The following is an 18,425-nucleotide window of genomic DNA, read 5'->3' as shown; positions in this document are numbered from 1 at the left end:
TGTTGTCAATTATGGCTGGCATTGGGTTACCTCCTATGATGATTCCACACCAGGGGCTTTTTCTTTTTACTAATTTTCTTGACCATGGCTGAGATTGGGAATACGTCCCAATCGTCATCAGAATCCTCCTGTTCTTTGTTGTTTATTGCTTGCATGTGGTGCATATTAGCCTGCTTCCCGATTTGCAAACCTTTGCAAAGTGTCCTATATGGCCACACTTGCCGCACCCTGCTTCTCACACAGGGCAATGTCCTCATGGAGAAGAGATCACAGGTGTGTGGTCTTTCTCTCTGCTTGTGACTGGTGGTCTATTGTGCTCACTTGCTCTCCCTGGTCTCCTCTTTCTGATCGCCTATACTTCTTGGAGGTCGATTGTTTGAAATGCTGCCTCCATTTTACCAGCCCTCACTTCAGCTAGCTCATGGGAGCAGCCCAGTTCCAGAATGTGCTGTAGTGTAAAACCTGGTTCCCTTAGAATCTGCCATCACAGTTTGTTGGAGAGGCTTTCTTGTATTATTTGGGATTTCATTTTGTCAGTCTCATCGAGCAATGGGCATGTCAAGGCCAATTGTCAGGGTCAGGCATGGAAGGCATCAATGGGTTCTAAAGGCGCTTGCCTAGCCAGCATACGTTGAAAACATTCAAAATCAGTGTTGGCCTGGGGGCGGAAATATCCAGTTAGCACAGGTTTGGCTTTCCCATAAAAAGCGTTGACAGGGTTCAAAGTTTTAAATATTGTGTGCACCACTGGGCCTGCATAAAAAATAAGTGCAGACATTATCCTCCCATCAGCCTCAAAGTCTTGAGTTTTGTCAAAGTACAGCTATAACCTTTCTGTCCACACGGCCCATTTCGGGCCCAGTGCTGATGGGACACCTTGCACAACAAATTCCTCTATGGGTGTGGAAGATGTTCCTACCTTACTTGCTGTGTGAGAAGTCGGAGGCTCTATCAAAGGGGCCACATCCTCCTCAGACCCAGACATCCCACCCTCGTCGCCATTTGTGGTGTCTATAGGCCCTTCTCGCATCCTCCCTCTATACTTTGTGCTCTTCTCCCCGCACGCTGGTGCCTATGAATGCAAAGGACAGCAGTAAATGCCAAACTATTGGCTTCGCCAATGCTTGTTCCAATGTGCTATGACAAACATGTTCAAACTGCATTCAAATAATGGAAGTAAGGAAAGCCACAAAGAGTGGCAGGCTGGCAGATGTATAGGATTGGGTTACAAACCCTGAGGTAACTTTAGTTGTGTGTTGGCCAAGTCAGGCCCATGACAGGAAAGGTTGTCTCTGGGTGGACTGGGGACACTTCTGGTGGCAGAAATCACAGCTGTTGATATAGCTCCCAGATTTAAAGTTTCCAAGTACTTACCTACCCCAGTAAAATGAATGAAAGAACTTGTGTGGGTGAGGAGGGATTCTGCTGGGGAGGTGCGTGGAAATATGCTAAAGGCCACATGAGGGTCTTCTTGTGGCTACCTGAGGGTGTCTCAAGAGGTAAAGTTTGGATACAAGCTAAATGAAGGTTGCACTGTACTAAACGTTAAATGAGGGTCATCTATGGGCTAAATGAGTGTGCTTTGAAGGCTAAATAAGGGAATGCCAGGGACAATATGAGGGCATGCAAGGGGTTCTTTGAGGTGCCAAGGTTTGCAAAACTACAAAGTGATGGGTGGAATTAATCAGAACCAATGGTACATGTTCTGGACAGCCTTTTGATTTAATCGTTTTTTAATAGTTTTCAGTCAGCTGTGCCATCATTTGCAAATCAGTATTGGTCCCACCCCAAAAAAGGCAATCCATCCCAAACAAAGTAAGGCACATGCAAGTTCTAAACTGGACATGACCCAGCAGTTACAGCTCCTATTGGATGAAGGATCAAGACCGATTTGCACATGGCCCTCTGTAATGGTAGAGGGGAGAACGAATTAACAGAACAATGTATGTACAGGAGGGGTCGTCAAACCCTGATAATGCGGGGTCTGATTGGTGTTGGATTCCGTATTGTTTGGCTGGGGTCTATACGAAGTGGGGGATTAAATTCCACAAGTAGGATAAAGCCATCAAAGTGGCCTCCTGGAAAACAAAAGGGTATACTCATCTTACTAAAAAAAGGTAGAGATCTTGAGTTGCTAATGACATTGCATATAATTAATCTCCAGGAGGTCTGGTTACCGGAGGCTCCCTTTTTAGATGGGTAAATGGTTCATTTTCAGCCAGCAACTCGGGCCATTAGGGAGACCGTCGGGTGATCTTATTACAGTTATTAAGAATAATCTGGGGTGGGACTGTAGGTGGTTTCACTCTAGTTCAGGTATGTTGGCCGTAGTGCTAATGAGATACCATGGGGCTGATAACATGAGGAGGAATATATTGTTGATTAATATTTATTGGAATCAGATAGGCCTGGGTGAATTTGATTTAGTAGAGCAGGTGGCTGATCTCGTTCAAGAATGGTATGCATTGGGAAGCAGAGATTCTGAGATTTGGCGAGGGGGGATAGCAAGGGGTAATGCGTTTGTCTTGGAAGCAAGACAACACAGCGCAACCCAGGTTCAAATCCCGAACCTGTGCTTAGAATACAATCTCTAATATTAAGCGTGTTATAAAAGAACAATTATAAATTATATAATTATAACAGGGGATCTGAATTGTTACTGTGCAAACAACATAAGCAGTAGGAAGTCAAACAAAATTATGACTAATTACAAGGTTAGAGACAGTCCTCGGAAATGTTAGCAGCTTATGAACGACTGGGATTTACAATGTATGAATGAGATTTATGCCCCTGGTAATATATTGAAGAAAACCTGGCACTGAAGCACCGCCTCCTCCATTATTGATGATATATGTATGTCCCAACCGATGTTAGACTGTTGCTGTGGATTTGAGAATCTAAAAACTGAAAATTCTCTGCTGCTTGGAGCTCCCCAACATCCTTATAAAGATTCTGCATTACCTGATGCGATTAATTTAAGGGTCAATAGCTCGGCTACTTGCTTGTGCTGAAACCCAAGGTTAATTGATGATTTCAATACCCATTTGGGAAATATCGTTGATTCAGTCTCGAGGCCAGAATGTGAGAAGTTTGTATAATTTTTTATAGATACAAAAATGAAGACCATGGGAAGCCTTCATAAGCAGGCCCCACAAGGGGTAAATGGAAGAAGTTGAGTATTCGATGACGAGGTACAGATAAAGAAAAGACACCTGAAGAAGGATATACATATTCTTGGAGAAACACTGAGATTGGTATCTATTGGGTCAAAGTAAGAGAACTAAAGTGATCATTTAAAAATTGCCTGAAAGGGTGAAAAATACAAAGATATCAGGTTGAAAGGGAAAGAATGTTAAAAACGTCATGCAAATGGGATGGAAAGGCCTTTTGGTCACTTGTAAATGATGACCCTAGAACTCAAGCATCAAGACAGCTATATCCTATTCCGGAATCAGTGTGGGTGGACCCTATGACCCAACTATATGCCTCTGTTAAGAGAGCTGGGAATACGGTTGATTATGAGGCACACCATCCATGGTATTTATCATTTGATTGGGAGGATATCGAATTGCTTATCCGTGCTGCTAACCCGTCGCAGGCTGTTGGCCCAGACATGCTTTCCAACTGTGTAATGAAGGCAAACCTAATGTTGTGGGCTGACATTTTGGATTTGTTATTTAGGGATATTATATTATCTAAAAGGATTTCGGAATCTTGGAAATTTGCTATCATAATTCCAATTTTTAAAAAGGGTGATAGGTTATTGCCTATCAACTATAGTACAATCATCCTGCTAGAGGTGAGCAGTAAGATCTTTCGTGTCTCTAGCATTGGATTCTTTAAATCAGTGGACCAGGAATGCTGAGAGATTTGACGAAAATGCAGGCTAGATTCAGGAAACGGTTAGGAACTCACCTAAATGGCTTCTTACTTTCCATAATGATTACAACAATGAGGCAAGAGAAGCCTTTCTTCTACGTTTGATAAGGTGAAAAGAGAAACACTCTGGTATAAGTTAAGACAATGGAATATTCCACAAAGTCTTCTACAGGTCCTGATGGCTCTGCATTGTAACACTGAGATGAGAGTGCAATTGGACTGTAAGGGCAATATAATTAACTCAAAGGGGGCACGCCAAGGGTACGTATTGGCCCCCAGCCTTTTTAATTTGTACCTTTCGGATATAGGTAACTGGCTGCGTCTAGCTAAAGCCTTTCCTCCAAGGCTGGGGTCTCTGCGAATTCAATACTTAGCATATGCAGATGACTTGGTGATACTTCCTCAAACGCCTATTGGACTGCAGCGTTCCCTTTCTCCCCTAAATAATTTTATGGCGGCTCCTGACTTGGCCATCAATGTCAAAAAGACAAAAGTAATTCTCTGTGGTTCTGGAAGGAAGAAACCCACTTTTGTCTGGAACATTAAAGATGTGAAATTAAACTTGGTGAATCAGTAAGTATATTTAGGTTTTATGATATATAGCCATCCAAGAAATAGATATAATGTTGACTATATGAAAAGGAAGTGCATAACTTTCTGTGAGCAATTAAAGAGGATTAATGGGAAGTTAGGAAAGTTCTCTCTTGTCCTATTAGCTACCAGCACTTCAGTATGATGTTGATCCGATTACCATTGTTGAATTTTCCGTTCAGCAGGTTTTAGAAGGCCTCATTTGGAGGAGCGTTTTGCGCCTTCCAAATTGTATACCTGCTTCTATCATCTGTCAGGAGTTGGGTCTTCTCTCTATAACATCATGGCTAGAGTGGAAAACGTTATCTTTTTATAGGAACATTCGGTTACCTCCTCCTAACTCTTTATTTGCTAAATTAAAGACCTTAATGATTGATAACAGATCTCAATGCCTCTCTTGCTGGGTAACATCATGTGAATTGGTGTTAAAAGATCTGGCGCGTTCCAGTAAATCTCTGGACTTATTACTGCAAAAAATAAAAAAGGCTCTTTGGGAGCAGCTTTGGGTAAGGACTAGGGAGAGAAACATGAGATATGCCCTATTTCAAGAGATATCATCGCTCCCGAAACCCCTGGCGGAATGTGAGATCTATATTAAACAATTTCCTTGTCCTCTGTGGAGGAATACATTTCTAAGGTTCTGTATACATTTATTAGCCACTGAAGAAGTCGAGGGGGCCAGAAAGGGAGTTGACCATTTAAAAAAAACAGATAACATAAAGGAGTCTTTAGAAAACTTGAAACACTTGTTAATGGTCTGTCTGTCTACTCTCCCTATAAGGTATAAATATTTTAATGCATTTGTAACTGGTATAAGATTTTATAGGGCTGATGAATTTTCGAAAGAAATTTTAGTAGCTAAACATGTTTCTTTAATTCTGGTCTCTATCAGATGCATAGAGGAAATTCTTAAATCAGATTCATTCTTCCTTGTTTATGCCTCCAATTTTTCATGGGACCTTTTCATAACTGTTTATATCATTTATTGTATTCTACTGTTGTGCATTATATTTATGTGTATAAGGATTCACTTGACTAAGGCTCCATTTTTAATCTGGGATTAAAGATCTATTATAGGGTCATTGTAAGTTTGCCGATCCGGTAAAATTGCCAGTAGAATTTACAACTTTGCTGGTGGGGTTTCACTGATTTACCTCCAGCCGAGTGCCGAAGGCAATCAGGCCCCCACCGGCAATAAACAGCCAGCATTTATGCTACCGGAAATACCAGCAATCCCTTCCATGGAATGGGGATTTACTGCCTGCAATATTCTTTGAAAGTCTGGAATATCAGGTGCCGGAAACGGTAGGCCAGTTTGCTGGTATTCCGCCGGAATTACTTGTGGGATACCGGCAAACTTGGAATGAGGGCCATTGTCTTGTATTACTTGCTGTTTACTGTATTTTATATTGTAAGGTTTTCATGTAAAACCATGGAAACATTAAATAAAAAACAAATGTGTTATAGTAATGGCAAGTATAAGCTAAAAAAACCAATGGAATGGTAGAAACTGTCTATAGTATGGCTCTTTCAGGGAGAGTTGTGGGATATGCGTTTATCCATAAATAGGCCCCTTGTGTGCCCTGATTTGGGAACCAGGTTCCACCACAAAGATGAGGCCAAAGATGGCTGCAACATGTCTGCCGGTGCTTGCGCTTCAAATCAAAGGGGCTTTCCTAGCTGTTCACTATCATTTCGGTGACAGGACCAAGACTGATGTGCATAGGTCTGTCCCTGTCTGGAATGGCACAAACATGTACAAATGCTGCAGTGGAAGCTGCCACAATCAATTGCCCATGGTTATAAGCCGTTCATCTCTTTTCAGTGTGTATAGTAATGAGAGAGTATATGGGGATGTGCTGAAGTGAAAATTAGTTTTCTAGTAGCTTTACAACTGTCTAAAAGATCTAAGATTTGCCCGAGGCAAAACAGAGGCGCTGAGGATGCATCCCGTCTGGGGTGCAATCTGGTCTAAGACCGGCCCTGCCAGTTACAATCCACTTCTGCCTGCTCTCTCGACCCCTGTTCTGGCTCTCGTGTGGTTATCGCTGTCCCATGCCACCTGTTCTTCCTCTCACATATTTGCTATTCAGCCCAGCTGCTCTGATTCCTCTTCCTCCTACTCTCCCCTACATCGTCTGTACTGCCTGCCCCGCTCCCTTGTATGCTGATTACAGTCCCCTATATGACCTTTGTCATGCTGCCTGCTCTTTGCCTCACAATGTATACACCCCTTGTGTGTTCATGTCTTGGATGTGTGTATGTGTCTTGCATTGTTGCCTGTACTTTGCACGTCCTACTGTCTAATTGCTACATCACGCCTTCACCTGCCATTCCCTTTCCCTTCAATCAGATGAACCATAGGCCTAGAAACTGAAAGGAAAAGCGATAAGCGAGGAGCTCGACCACATCCTCTAAGACATGACCTTGTAAAAAGTGCATGGCGTGTGCGGCTGCGAAAATGTCATGTTGGTGGCCATGTTTTCAGTGAGTGGGAGCAGAGTGGAGGGTGGCTCCCTGTTCGCTTTGGTGTTACAGAGCGTTGTATCTTTTGAAAGCTTGCCTGTTGCTAGGGCTAGCTGGGATCCATTTGGAAGTGGGAACCTAAATGTACCTTCTTGAAATCCCAATTGAATCACACTCTTGACCTGAGTCTTAATTGGAGAGTCACTGAAATAATGAATCTTGCTTCTCCAACATTGGGATGAAATGCTCCACTGCAGGGTTGGGATGGGGTATAAGTCACGTGGGCTGTGGGCCAACTCTGGATAAGCAGTTACATATGGGTGATATGATATGATATGTTATTTATAATGCGCTTAATACCCAGAGGTTAGGGATCGAACCTGTGGTATCCATGCCGTTTTGCTTCCAAGGCGAGCACGTTGCTCCTGAGCTATCCAGCTGAAAGTGAGCTGTGTATGACTATCACATTCACATGTCAGAGCAGTACAGTGGCAGTGCAAGCCCCAGTTTGATTAGAAGGCAATACTCGACTGTGTCCATTATTGATTGTAATATAATTATTTGGCTGCAGAAGCTATTTTTATTTTTCCCCAGTGGCAAATTGGATCTAATTAAATTACTTTTTGTTTTTGTAAAACTGCTTCGTGGCTTGATGCAGTTCTTAAAATCCGATTTTCTTTTGGTTTGTCTATGTGCTTATACCTCGACCCTCTTTTCGCTACATGAGCCTGATTTACGAAAGCATTTTCAAACAGGAAAATCCCATTGAAAAACAGTTTGCAAATCAGGCACAGTGTCGTTTCATCTACTTAAGGGATATGTGCTTGGCGAACTATTCAAGACTTAACTGTTCTCTGAAACATTTAATTGAAACGGTTTAGAATGACCAGTAAGCATGTGAAGGAATTTCCTCAGACTGAGTGTGCCACTTTAAATCCCAAACTCATTCTTTTTACTACAGGCCATGCCTGTGTTCTACACCTTTTCCATGCATAAAAAGAAGCCTGGTTTGAAAATTTGAAATGAGGGTCTCTCTCTCTCTCTCTCGCTCTCTCTCTCTCTGGGTTTCTTTCCCTTCCTCTCCCTCTATCTCCCTCACTCTCCCATTCGCAGCCGGGAAAGGGCGCTCAGCCAATCAGGTGGCTGGAACAACGGGTGAGATTGCCCGCTGTCCCAGCCACCCGAGGCCCTTCCCCGGGTGGCACTCCCCCCCCCATTTCTCTGTTGCCCCGCCCCAAAATGGCCCGCTTCCCCTCCACGTACCTGCGGGACTGGAGCACTGCGCTCCAGTCCCTAGCTTCTCGATCTGGCCACCGCCATAACTGGGACTTTGTCCCTTTTGCATATGGCGGCGGCGGCCAGCTGCTGCGAAAGCAGCGCGGATCTACCGATGCAAAATTGTGAAAGCCATTCACACCTCAGACGAACCCTGGGGTGCGAATGTCTTTCATGCCCTGCCTGTCGGGTGGACACAGCCTTTAACGGCCCACAGCCCGAGCTGAGGCCCAAGCATTGCTCGGGCCTGTCTTAGCTCAGGCTGGCGGGCCGCTAAAGGCCATGTCCGCCTGCAGGCAGAGCATGCGTACACTCTTTATGGAGGTTCTTGGGGAGACAGTTGTGAAAATAATAAAGCTTCCAATTCATATTCTTCAAAGCAGTTGGAAACCATGACGAGTTCTTATTTTATGCCAAACCTGTGCCTGCTGTCTTTTTTAGCGTTGCCTTAAATGTTATGGTATCTTACTAGACTCGTATACCGTGCCAAGCCACCACCGCAGCAGTATAAGAGCCTAGTTTTGTTCGTGGAGTGGCATAGTGGGCCCCCACCAGGGGAATCCAGACATTTGTCTGCTGGAAGAAAGACAATTAGCCAGTAGAAAACGGCAAGTGGATGCAACAAAGTGAGGAAGGGAGTGATGCAGTGAGGGGAGAATGTTTTGTGATAGCTGCATGGCTGTGTACCTCTCCTATTAGGTAGACCATGGCTATGCACATCCTTAAGTGTTGTGATAACTGGATTGTGTTTCCAATGCAGATTTTGAGAATTATAAGATAGTGCACAATGTCATTTTGGATGCATAAGGGGCTTGAGAGTGTGCTCTGGCAATCCTGGATGTGTTGTGGTTTATTTGCCTAGGCACCTATATAATTTGCATCCCCAGGTGAAGGTAAGGGAATGGAATGGTCAATCAGGAACAGTCAAAAAAGGCCTGGGACCTTGATTTCAACATGATACAGTGCGTGATACCCAACCCAAGCAATCGTAGCATTTCAAAACCGGGCAAAGCATAGACAAGAGTGTGGCCACATAGCAAAACATGTCACTGCTTAGCATGGCCGGCTGTAGGATTGGTGGGGCCCTGGGCGACAAAAGATGTGTGGGCTAATTTGCATGAATAGTGACATCAGTGATATCACAGGATGAGTCTTTATTAGACAAAGGTATCATGGGAATTTAATTAGAAATATGTTGCCATGCTTAAGGTAGTAGACAAATACACTGTGGCACCCAGTATATGAATTGTCAATATTAATATTTTACCTTTGTGGCAATATCAGGAGTGAGGCATTTTTTTGAATTTGCAGACAGCGGAATATCTTGAACAGACTTCTAATTTTGGCAGATAAGGCATAGTGTGATGAAAGGATTTGCCCGGCAGCACTCGTCACTTTGATGAATTTGAGAGCAGTCTGCAATTCAGGAACTTGAACATTTCTCTTCCCAGATGTAATTGGTAGAAATACTGTTTGTAAAAGGTCTTTTTGAAACTTTGGTTTGAAAACACATTCTGTGGAATACATTGCAAAAATATGGTGATTGTGTTTTGCTAACTGAAAGTAACTGCTGTTTTTGCAGAAGTTTCACGATTGTTTTTATTTTTATTGTGTGTATATTTGCGCAATATTAGCGCCCAGATGCCTACGGGCTTAGTGTGCTTTACAAATCTAAAAATAAATAAATACAAAATAAATAAATATTGTCTAAATTAGCAATATGCTTTTATTTCAGAAGCTACAGATAAGGATTATATTGACTGAAAAAAATATTATAGCAAATAACTAAGTTTATCAAGTGCTGCGCACTAGAAAATGAGAATGGAACCTCATTATTGTATCTCCTGAGCCTTGATTGTAGGGGTTGAGCAGGCCAAACTGTTCACCGGTGGAGAATAGCAGGGGATCCTAAAGCAGAAAGTTGCAAAGGCAACTGAGCAGATTAGGAGACTGTTGCTGAGATGTTATATGTTTAGACCTTCCTGTAAATCATGTGTCTTCTTTCCTATTCCTGCGGCAACATGTGCAGTAAAATGTGGGATTTTTAAATGGGGATGCGTATGGTTCCCTCGCTTCACTCAGTGTGGGAACTTTTGCCCCCATATCGAAAATCAAAAGCTGGCACCCAGGAATATATACGCACTGTAAGTGAACATATCTTGAAGTGAAAGATACAAATTCAGTTCAATTGCCCTTTCCCCTTAGAAGGAAGTGCACTAGGCAAAAGAGAATTGGCATTTCCGAAAAAGTAATCAACAGAAAAATAACCTGAGAGAGGAAAATGTCCAATAAATAGCCTGTCAAATGATATAAGGTGCTCACTTTTTACTCCCAGCAATACGTCGTGACATATTCCCTGGGAAACAAAATCCCAATATGAGCATGTGCTTTGATGATAATTGAATGTGTCTGCACTGGAAACATGACAACTTGGGTAAAATCCTAGTAGCCGAAATGCTTGAGCAAGCTTGCCGACTTCAAAAAACACCCAAGTGGGTTGTGTCCGCCCTCTGAAAACAGTTAGACTGTCCACCCACATGTATCCTTTACTTGTACCCTGAAAAACAGCACATGGCCACAATCAGGGAAGAATTTCTGCACCAGTCTCCAGGATTGCAACCTCTTTTGCCACATTCTGGGTAAATATTCAGGACACACTTGCCCTTTCATCAATTCCCCTCCACAGCCCCATGTCTGGCTTTCAACAATACTCTGCTTTATGAAAATGAATTAAAAGTACACATACCATGGTAAGGTACCCACTCAAATATATAAATCCTGATAGAAATATGTTAAGAAAAAAGTGTAAAATTGTGGCATGATTCCCCCATCTTGACTCTGATACTACAAATACCAGAATGCAATTCAACAAAAGGCACAAAAAATGGCTTTTGCATTTTCACGAAGTGTAACATGTAATGTGTAAAAAGGTTACCTGTTTGTGTTTCAGTGTTTGACAAATGCAGGGTTCATATATAATGTGATGAATATATCACATTCTACCAAAAATAAACGCTTTTTGGTGCGTTTAATATGAACATTTGAAAATAATGTAGGTAATTTAAAGCTGTGTTGTGTGATATATTGTAATTGACCTAGAGGAGAGGTAGATTTAGGCAGCTAACTGGTGCTTTGTGTGTGCTTTCAGAATGCAAATGCCTATTTGCATTTCTTAACACAGAAACATTACAAGCATCTCCTCCAAAACAATGGTCTCTTAAATGGGCTATCCCTTGCAAATTGCCACCACTTTAAATGCTCTGCTTGAAGAAAGTGATAAGTAGTCATTAAGGGGCCTGCGCGTCTGATGGGCCGCTAGGAGTGGGTGTGCGACACCCTGGCCTTACGCAGCCTTAGTACAGGGAAGCCGCACAGCCCCTCTTAAACAATATTCTTGGTATAATTGAGGAAGGCACTGGTGCCTGGGGCCCCCCTCTGACAGCTTCTGACAGCGGGGCCCTGAGCCTCCGCACAGACTACCCATGCCTTGGGCCCTGCTGTGCTGCTTAGCATACCAAACACACACAGTCACTCTGCTCCAGATTCACCACTTCGAGGTTTGAAGTCTGCTGCTCTGGGGGTTCACTCTTTCAAGAAGTGAATGGAATGCACTTTTGTAGGGCAAGGCTTAGGGACCCAAGGCAAGTGGAATCCACCCTTCACACTCTTTCTTCCTTTCACCCTATGACAAATTGCTCTTTCCTCTCATTGAGAGGTGATATTTCTTCTTTCACTAAGAGGTACTATCTCTCCTGGCTATAGGAAGAAAAATGTGGACCCTTTCTGCCAAGTGAGTTATGTCTCATTGTTTGACACATCTGGAGACATGACTGAAGTTTATTTGTTCCAATTTCTTACTGTGTTATTTGTTATATGCAGGGCTAACATGCTGCCTTACATTTGCCTTCTAATTCTTTGAGACACAGCAGTGTTTTGTAAATCCCAGGAAAGAAAATAATGTAATACATTTCTTTTTAAATGCATATAACAAAAGAGTTTGTAGTGCTCCACAGCGTCTGTGCATAGGCTCTAGGGCCCAGAGAGGGGCACTGAGAGAGACTGATGCCCTAAAAACACCCTCTCTGCTACCGGTTTAACCCTGAAGACCCTTTCAGGCAAGAGAATGGAATGGGATGAAAGGCAATGTTGTGAAATGTGATATGTTCTGTTAGACATCTTTTATACTGTGCCTACTGTGCCGAAAGTTACATGCTGTTAACATGCTTGCATATTGTGCCAAATCACCACCGTAGCAGTTTTAGAGCACCCAGGCTTGTCCTTGGAAGGGCATACAGATCTTAGTCTGCAGAAAGAAAGAACATTAGCACAGAAAAGACAAGTAGATGTATCAGATGGGAAAGTGAGAAGATGATGCTACAGAAGGAGCCGGAGATGCCTCCTCACTAGATGTGCGTCTACACTATTGCACATGGCTGCCTGGTCAGGCGGTCTCAATCCTGCTCTTTGTAATTTGTATGTATCCCTGGCTTCTGTGGGTCCATTGTAGTTCTCTCTTTTGGGTCCTTCATGTACTATTATACCTGTTTTCTTGGCAAGTCTCCTGCATGACACTTGCGGCCCGATTCATGGAATATTTGCCCAGTTCAAAGTGAATTTGCACTGCTGATGAGTGACTTTGCACTGCCAACACAAACCCTGATTCATGGAACTGTGCAAAGTGTATTTTTGCCGGGCAAAGTCAGCGTATAGTCATTTTTGCAGTACAAAATGACTTTGCACTGCAAGAATACACTTTGCACGATTCCATGAACCAGGGTTTGTGTCGGCAGTGCAAAGTTACTTTGAACGGGGCAAATATTCCATGAATCGGGCCCTTGGTGTCTTCCTTTTATCCCATTGGTGTCTGCAGTTTACATGGCCCATGCAGATTTCCTTCATGCCTACGGGCAGCGCTGGTGATTGTGCCGGCTCTTGCCGGTTCCGAGACCTGAAACCAAATGTGTAGCCGGATCTCAGGCTCTGGCTAGAGTCAGCTGCCCCAAACCCATGCCATTTGCGCTCTGCGCTGGATTACTTAAAACAAACGTTTTTTTTAAAAAAAAGAAAGCGCACGGGACGGTGACTGATGAGCCGACGCTTGTCTTTCTTGGCCTCTTGGATAAGGTTGGGTTTGTGACCCTCAGTTGGCAGGCATGATCCTCAGACAGGTTCCGCAGGGACAGGGGACTGCCCCAAGTTATATATTCCACTGCAGAAGCTCGGGTCTGGTTCTCATTGGAACGTGTTTGATTCCTGAGGAGGAAGAGTGTGTCCTGTTGCACTGCTCTTCCGCACCCGCTCACCTATACCAATCATGCCAACATAGGGTCGCTCTCTGGGAAGTCGGATTTGATTGACGTTTGGTGGGGCTGGCTCGCCTGAGGGTCGAAGGCTTCTCTGAAAGTGTTGGTTGGATAGTCACAGTATCACGTTGACCTCATTGTGAGGAAGAATAGTCATCACCTCTTTTTGTCGATTGGCAGGGACCCCTCTTTCAGAGGTCTCAGCATCACACAGTTATCATTTTGCCAAGTTCTTGTGTTTTTTGCGTGCTTTCAAAAATTGAAAATAAGTTGCAATAGAGCACCCTTTCTTCACACTACTGAGCCTAATACAAGAAGCAGGACATTATGTGTTTAGGGCCCGGCCTAACCGCGATATACACATTGCCCACGGACAAGTCCTGGTATACCCAAAGCGGTTTTCAAGTGGTAATTATATATTTTGGGTGCAGCAGTGCCATGGAAGTGGTTTAAAGTGGAATTGATATATAGTTTGGAAAAGAAGAAGCATGAAAGAAATAGCGCCGTTTTAAACTATTATTTTGGACATTTCCATTGATCGGAGGTCAACTGCCAGCTCTGCCCACTCCAAACCCTTCCTTCTTGGCACCCCCCCCCCCAAACTCCACCCCCAACCCGGCCTTTGTGCGACCTCCCAACAAATTGTTTCAATTTCTACCACTGCCTATGGCCGACTCTACAGCATATGTACCTGACTATGATCTTGCTCCGAACACATCAGAGGGAGGTTGTAACATTGCCTGGTAACCGCCCAACACCAACACTGTCATCGTCCACAGTCCAACAGACCATCTGCAGGCCAAGTATGCCACTCGCACCCAGCAATTTTACAATCCCTGCCTACAGATGTCAAACAACAGAACTCTAGGCTTCTACAACTTAGATACCACCCACCCTGGCCGATGCATCCTAGTCCCACTGGCACACCAGACTCCCATCTAGACACAAATACGTCTATGCCCTCAACACAGACCACCCACAAAGACACCCTCCTGGAGGGCTCAGGGTACTTCCGGTCTGCATGAATCGACTCAGCAGCCAAGCTATTTTGCCTTTTGCCTCTCTCGCCCCTAACCTAACCCCTGCCCTTCTCTTTCAGAGTGCCTGGAGGCAAGCAGTATAGACCCAGTCACATATTTTCTAGGTTGTAGAGGAGATGTTGTCATAAGAGTTGACTTGAAAGACAATCCGGAAGCCATTATATAGGAGGCGTATTTCTCTCAAAGCACTGGGTAACTCATCAGACAGGTGGTAAATGCACCCTGCCTTTACCTTAAAATAGAGGTTTCAATGAATTAAGGGTACAACTGTGCATAAGATTTCGGGAGGTAAACTGGTTAGACGAGTACTATTCAAAGCACGGTGCAATTAAATCCGCAATGAAACGACTCCTTCAATGCGGAAGTCTCCTGTAACACAGAAAGTGTGTCTCCTTTCTCGTTCAGTGATGAAATAATCTGAGGGGGTTTCACTTGGGGAATTTTACAGCCCGATCTGCGATGGTCACCACCTCGGAACAGGGTGTAAATTGGCAACATGTAACTACTGACTGAACAGATCAAATCATGCACGCAAAAAACGTGCAATTAAGGAAGGAAAACATTTATTCATGACATTATTTGGCACCTTATAATGGCAATGGCGCTCTGATTTAATTCACTGCATAGCGCGTTGGCAAAGGTGCTCTATAAATCCAAACATATAAATAAGCAAATACATCTCCCTGAAATAACGCTTCAAGAGTTAATCACACCCCATATCTAGCTGATATTAAATATATATATATATTCAAATAGCGGATATAATAGCTCAAACGGAAACTGTACATCAGTGACTGGATTACAACTCAAGAAGAGAGACAGGGTCTGAACATGTTTGCTGGACCATTTTGTCGAGACAAAGAAGTTAAGCACGCTCCCAAAATACCTTGAGTCATTCCCACACTGGTACTTTAGGGACTAATACTTCAGATTCAAATTGGACCTGCTGTCGACTAGAGAGATACTCAGCGTCAGGTCCAACCACTCCTCCAACGCAACTTGCAGACTATGGGCCTCATCACGAGTTGGGCAGTAACGCCGGCGCTAATAGCGCCGGCGCTATCTGCCCTACCGCCAAACCCACCGGTGCTATTAGCACTGGATCCGGGTTTGGCGGATTTCGAATTCCCCATTCCCCATTGAGCCCATTCGGGAATGCCCCATTCCCCATTGGGCTCAATGGGGAAATTTCGCGCTCATACCACCGGCGGATTTCCCGCCGGCAGTATGAGCGCTAATTTTCGGCAGATTTCCCCCGAGCTCAGAGCTGGGGAGAAATCCGCCGAAGCCCTGATTTTGCGGACCCTTAAATGCGGCGGTTAGAGCGTTACCGCCGGATTTAAGGGTTACGGCCAAACTCGTGATGAGGCCCTATGTAAAGGAGAGGGCACTGTCGAGTCATTAAACCATTCGGTCCTATTTTGTCCGAAAATGGAGGAGAAGCGATTCCAACTCATGGCAGAAGCTACTAAGAACTATGCCGGAAGGACGGCAGAAGACTGGAGGTTAGAACTACTAAGGGGTAAGCATATATCACTCACCATAGCGTTGATGAAACTGTTGATTCTAATCTTCTCCACAATTAAGTCTGGTGAAAGGTAAGGAGTACAGAAGAATGGAGGGACCGACAAACATTGGAAAAAGGCCTGAATGGCTTAACAGCCAGACCCGTTCCTTCTTTCTTTGTTTTATTTATTTTAACATTGGATTATGAATTTTAAGACACAAATCAAGGCAAAGGGTTTTCTCAATTGTAGAACCAAATAAAGCCTTTAAATAAATACAAGAATAGCTTCTTTGCAGAGTAGGGCCCGGGCAGGCTGAAGATGTATCAGGTCTGGTAGGGGCCCATTTCGACATGATGTTTGCAATCCCCTCGCCTTGGCTACAGCTCGGAAAAACAGTCTGAAGCACCCGTGGGGTGTTTAAATTACAATGTAGTCAAAAGATTGAAGGGGGAGCTGAAACAGTAAGGAGCTCACTTTCCAAGTCCTCCCAGCATACATGGAGGCGCTAAAGACAGGTGTAACGGCTCCATTCATGCTGGGGGGGGGGGTTCATTGTTTTTGAAGGCGGAACGCGGGGGTGGAAAGAGAGTTATGTCTCCACCTCCCATTTGTCCTCTGCCTTCAAGAAGAAATTGTTTTTACGCCAACATGAGATTTTCACGCTGGCGTAAAAACCAATGATTTCCTATGGAAACCGCCTACCCTTTGCAGGGCGGGTGCCATATGAAATGTTTGTAAACACCACCTGCCATGTGTGCATATCAGGAGCAGTTTCCTCTATATGCACCGCCGAGTGAAAATAGAGGCGTGGAAAGAGGCTTCCGCCGCCTCTTTACACTGCTCATGTCCCCTCTGCAGTGCAAATGACGAAAATTGGCCAGAGGGGACCTGTTTGTACGTAAGTGAAAACGTAAGCAGCCCCATCCAGGCAATTATGATTTCTTTTTTAAAAAATGAACTCCTAAATGTCTGCTGAATCACTCTTTGTCAGCAGGGTGTTAGTATACACGAAACAGAGGGAAAAGGCAACGAACTGAGAAGATCGCTGCTGGATACTGAAAAGCCCAAAAGAGGTGACGCCATGAAGGCCCCATAAGGGGTGCTCTGTAAAGCGCACATTACTAATGTATAGGAAACCGAAGTAAAAAGGCAACGCAGTCAGTAGAATGCTGCTGGAACTGTAAGCATACATTTCATGTCTTAAATTAAAGTTATTTGTTCCTGTATCATAAGGCTGCCAACGTGGGGGACGTGCTCTTGCTCCCCCCTCGCCCCTTAGGCTTGGTGTTGTAAATTCCTTTATTCACTTGCATCTGTAGGATCTTATGTAAGCCTCCCTGCAGACACAGTGCATGCAGACTCACTGGAAAGGGCTCTTTTCTCAACTGCCTGACTCTGGAAGCCCCTTCATGCATAAACATTCTAAACATTCACTCCACAATCCACATTCTCTCATGAGGTCACACACCTTGCATCCAGCAACCAGGGGAATTAGATATAAAACACGATATAACACTTGAAAGTAGAAAGGTCCTGGCGCCATCCCTGGCCTTTCTGGTCTTTCGTCGATAGTATTCATTGTGCAAGCTTAGTTCTCCCATTTCTATATGTAGTACAACATGACTTTACAAATGTTTTCAGGTTAGCAAAATCGCGCCACCATCGAAGATATATGAACATGTAATATAAGTGGGTTTGCAGAGAACGGGCGTGGGGGCGAGGTACGACTCCCCCGTAATAAGCAATACAATCTTTACTTACTTTACAGGGCGGCCACTCCTCAGCTGTGTGTGTGGACGTGTTATATGGTAGTCTTGTCGCTTTCTTTTCGTTTCACTTCCTCCGCTGGCTGTGGTCACTTAGTTTCAGGTCCTAGCTCTTCTCTCCCGTGAACAGGGACAGGCTGCACCATCAAGGACAATCCTGAGTGCAAAGGAACGGAAGGGAATTCAATGGTATCTTCCGTTGCCGTACCACTTTTATTATAATAAGGGTAGAGCTATTTTCAGTTCGTGTCGTCATTCATAACACACACTGCTGTCGCTTTTTTAACAGTGGCTGCAAACGTAGAAACATCAAACCGCCTCGCCGCTCAGGCACCACAGACACGCATTTGTGTATTAGCCAGTGGTCAAAGTGTACCAAAAGAAGAAGTGGAACTATGTTCCCTGCTGGCCTGCATCCCTCCCCTCCTGCCCCCCCCCCCACACAATACAAACCCCCAAACACATGCACCTAGTGTTTGAGGGAATGTTCAGTATAGTGCACTGAAAGTGCAAGTTTCAACTACCTACACTTTTATTTTTAAACGAAACAATTCGGGAACGGTTTCTGTTTAAAATAAAAGTATAGGAACAGTCAAA

At 44.1% G+C, this 18,425-nt stretch overlaps 1 protein-coding gene across 1 annotated transcript in view; it reads right to left on the bottom strand.

Annotated features, from left to right (window-relative positions):
• Window positions 1-17,980, bottom strand: part of LOC138567110 (phospholipase A and acyltransferase 3-like) — a 104,201-nt gene extending 86,221 nt beyond the window's left edge. Inside the window, exon 1 of the mRNA XM_069644990.1 lies at window positions 17,824-17,980. The gene's annotated coding sequence lies outside the window, so the exon portion shown is untranslated. The remainder of the gene's footprint in view (window positions 1-17,823) is intronic.
• Between the last annotated feature and the right edge of the window lie 445 nt (window positions 17,981-18,425).

The sequence above is a fragment of the Ambystoma mexicanum genome, chromosome 2p, assembly GCF_040938575.1.
Source record: "Ambystoma mexicanum isolate Mex_15411 chromosome 2p, UKY_AmexF1_1, whole genome shotgun sequence".
NCBI lineage: Eukaryota > Metazoa > Chordata > Amphibia > Caudata > Ambystomatidae > Ambystoma > Ambystoma mexicanum.
Note: the sequence above shows the minus strand (reverse complement) of the source record. Positions and strands in the feature narration are given on the sequence as shown.